This window comes from Sapajus apella, unplaced genomic scaffold (assembly GCF_009761245.1).
Source record: "Sapajus apella isolate SASKATOON/1434 unplaced genomic scaffold, GSC_monkey_1.0 scaffold14, whole genome shotgun sequence".
Classification (NCBI taxonomy): domain Eukaryota; kingdom Metazoa; phylum Chordata; class Mammalia; order Primates; family Cebidae; genus Sapajus; species Sapajus apella.
The window spans coordinates 3,633,478-3,637,533 of NW_022436954.1; the positions used below are offsets into that span (position 1 = coordinate 3,633,478).

The following is a 4,056-nucleotide window of genomic DNA, read 5'->3' on the forward strand; positions in this document are numbered from 1 at the left end:
CCCTGGGTAACATGAGTGAAACTCCATCTCAAAAAAAAAAAAAAAGAAAAGAAAAAAGAAAAACCAACATAATCTACAAGTTACTTTAACAAATGAGAAGGTCGAGCATGGTGGCTCATGCCTATAATCGACACTTTTGGAGGCCAAGGCAGGAGGATTACTTGAGACCAGGAGTTTGGGACCAGCCTGAGCAACATAACCAGACCCTGTTTCTACAAATAAATCAAAAAATGTAGCTGGGCATGGTGGTGTGCACCTGTGGTTCTAGCTACTTGGGAGGCGGGAGGATCCCGTGAGCCCATGAGGCTGAGGCTGCAGTGAGCCATGATCAGACCACTGCACTCCACCCTGGGCGACAGAGTGAGACCCTATCTCAAAAACCAAAACAAAACCAAACAAACAAACAAAAAAAACCCAGCATTCAGCAATGTTACAGGGATAAAAAATAAGTGGCCAGGTTGGGTGGCTCACGCCTTAATCCCAGCACTCACTCTGGGAGGCCAAGGCGGGCAGATCACCTGAGGTCAGGAGTTCAAGACCAGCCTGGCCAACTTGGTGAAACCCCATCTCTACTAAAAACACAAAAATTAGCTGGTTGTGGTGGCAGGTGCCTGTAATCTCGGCTACTCAGGAGGCTGAGACAGAAGAATCGCCTGAACCCAGGAGGCAGAGGTTGCAATGAGCTGAGATCGAGCCACTACACTCCAGCCTGGGCAACAAAGAGCAAAGCTTTGTCTTTAAAAAAAAAAAAAAAAAAAAAAAAAAAAATAAAAAAATTTGTTTTTTTGGTTTTTTTTTAATGGAGATGGAGTCTTGCTCTGTCACCCAGGCTGGAGTGCAGTGGCACAATCTTGGCTCACCGCCACCTCTGCCTCAGCCTCCCAAGTAGCTGGAACCACAGGCACCCACCACCACACCCGGCTAATATTTTTGAGACTCTCTCTCAAAAGAAACAAACAAACAACTTGGAACAGAGGCGAAGGTACAATAGCTACCCTTGCCCCTCCAGAGGTCACAGTCTGTAACCCCATAAGACCCAAGAACACCAGGAGTAAGTGAGCAATAGGGTTAATTTGGGCAGGAATCAGGGCAGCCACCCTAGGGTGGCTTTGCTTACCACAAATCAACCGTAAAGAACTCAACTCAAACCCTAGAATCCTTAGTCACCAACATGGGTCAGGTGTTAAAGGGAATTCAAGAATTCGTAGACTCATTGGCAAACATAGTTCTCAATAACAGATTCACATTAGATTATTTACTAACTGAACAAGGTGAAGTCTGTACAGTTATTAACAAAACCTGCTGCATGTACATTACCAGCTCTAAACAGTTGAGGTTAACAGTCAAAAGATCTATGAGCAAGCTACTTGGCTACATAGATAGAACCAGGGCACCGACCCCAACTATATATGGTCAGCTATCAAAAGTGCCTCCCCGAGTCTCCCCTGGTTTTTACCTCTCCTAGGACTTTGGAGAGCTGTCTTCTTATTCCTAATTTTTGGCCTTTGCTTGTTTAGCCTCTTAGTAAAGTGTGTGTCTTCTAGTTTACAACAGTTTCAGGTAAACACGATGCTGGCACGAGTCTTCCAACTCATCCATCTACTGACCTGGAGAATGAAAGCATCCTGCGTTTTGGACCCTTAGATAAGGTATCTGGAGATTTTTACTGCTCCAGCGCTTGGCAGGGGCTATGCCCATAAACCCAACAGGAAGCCGTTACAGAAGATGGATCTCTGCCGTTCAGCTGCCCCATTAAGATTAAGAAGGAGTATCTAATCTCAGTGGGGAATGGAGTAGGTGGTAGGACTCAACCGTGGAGGTGGGCCACAGACACCAGACCAGATTGAGGACTAGCTAAAACAAGGAATGCTGGGCATAGTGGCTCACACCTGTAATCCCAGCACTTTGGGAGGCTGAGGCAGGTGGGTTACTTGAGGCCAGGAATTTGAGACCAGCCTGGACAACATGGTGAAACACTGTCTCTATTAAAAATACAAAAATTGCCGGGCGCGGTGGCTCAAGCCTGTAATCCCAGCACTTTGGGAGGCCGAGGCGGGTGGATCACGAGGTCAAGAGATCGAGACCATCCTGGTCAACATGGTGAAACCCCATCTCTACTAAAAATACAAAAAATTAGCTGGGCATGGTGGCGCGTGCCTGTAATCCCAGCTACTCAGGAGGCTGAGGCAGGAGAATTGCCTGAACCCAGGAGGTGGTGGTTGCGGTGAGCCGAGATCGCGCCATTGCACTCCAGCCTGGGTAACATGAGTGAAACTCCACCTCAAAAAAAAAAAAAAAAATACAAAAATTGGGCCGGGCGTGGTGGCTCACACTTGTAATCTCAGCACTTTGGGAGGCCAGGGCGGATGTATCACGAGGTCAGGAGTTCAAGACCAGGCTGGCCAACATGGCAAAACCCCATCTCTACTAAAAATACAGAAAAATTAGCTGGACACGGTGGCAGGCGCCTGTAATTCCAGGTACTCGGGAGGGTGAGACAGAGAATTGCTTGAACCCGGAAGGGGGAAGTTGCAGTTAGCCGAGATCGCCACTGCACTCCAGCCTGGGTGACAGAGCGAGACTCCATCTCAAAAAAAAAAAAAAAAAAAAAATACAAAATTAGAATAAGACCAGTGCATGTCAGTTTACCATTGCCATGGCAACACCTAGAAGTTACCACCCCTTTCCATGTCAATGACCAGACGACCCAGAAGTTACTACTTTTTTCCTAGAAATTTCTGGGTAATTGAACCCTCAATTTGCATGTAATTAAAAGTGGATATAAATATGGTTGCGGAACTGCCTCTGAGCTGCTGCTCGGGGTACACTGCCAGTGGGGTAGCCCTGCTCCACAAGGAGGGGTACCTGTGCTGCCCCCTTGCACTGCCACTTCAATCAAAGTTGCTTTCCAAAAAGTAAAAAATAAGGCCAGGTGTGGTGCCTCACGCCTGTAATCCCAGCACTTTGGGAGGCTGAGGTGGGCAGATCACAAGGTCAGGAGACCAGGCTGGCCAATATGGTGAAACTCCATCTCCACTAAAAATACAAAAATTAGCTGGGTGTGGTGGTGCATGCCTATAATCCCAGCTACTTGGAAGGTTGAGGCAGGAGAATCACTTGAACCCCGGAGGCAGAGGTTGCAGTGAGCCTCACACCACTGCACTCCAGCCTGGATGAACAGAGCAAAACTGCATCTCAAAAAATAAAAATAAAATGGCCACCAACGTGCCACCCAGACTGAGGAAGACCCAGAAACTTCGGGGCCACGTGAGCCACAGCCACATCGGCAAGCACCAGAAGCACCCTGGAGGCCTCGGGAATGCTGGCGTTATGCATCACCACAGCACCAACGTTGGCAAATACCACCCAGGTTACTTTGGGAAAGTTGGTATGAGGAATTACCACTTAAAGAGGAACCAGAGCTTCTGCCCACCTGTCAACCTTGACAAATTCTAAACAGACACAGGTGAATGCAGTTAAAAACAAGACTGGGGCTGCTCCCATCACTGATGCAGTGTGATCAGGCTACTACAGTGGGAAAGAGAAGTCTCCCACAGCAGCCTGTCATGGTGAAGACCAAGTTCTTCAGCAGAAGAGCTCAGGAGAAAATTAAGGGTGTCGGCAAGGCCTGTGTCCTGGTGGCTTGAAGCCACATGGAAGGAGGTTCATTAAATGCTAACTACTTGAAAATAAAGAAAGAAAGAAAAATTAAATTAAATTTTAAAATTTTTAATTAAAAAAAAAATGTAAGTTGCTAACACCACCAACTCACCGTTGAATTCTTTCTCAGGTAAAGCCCAGAACTCTCTTGGGCTAAGCCCCAGTTTTGGGGATCTTCCGCCCTGCATCAGCCTTGCTATGCTGAGGCTGACCTTGAACTCCTGGCCTCAATGATCCTCCTGCCTCAACTTCCCAAAGTGCTGGGATTACAGACATGAGCCACTGTGCCTGGCCTGAAAAGGAGTGATTATTCTTTAACTAAGTGCATGTTAGCCGGGCTCGGTGGCTCATGCCTGTAATCCCAGCACTTTGGGAGGCCGAGGCGGGTGGATCACG

The 4,056-nt window shown here is 47.6% G+C and overlaps 1 pseudogene; it reads left to right on the forward strand.

Annotated features, from left to right (window-relative positions):
- Positions 1-3,202: 3,202 nt before the first annotated feature.
- On the forward strand, positions 3,203-3,686 carry LOC116554638 (annotated as a pseudogene).
- Positions 3,687-4,056: the final 370 nt, after the last annotated feature.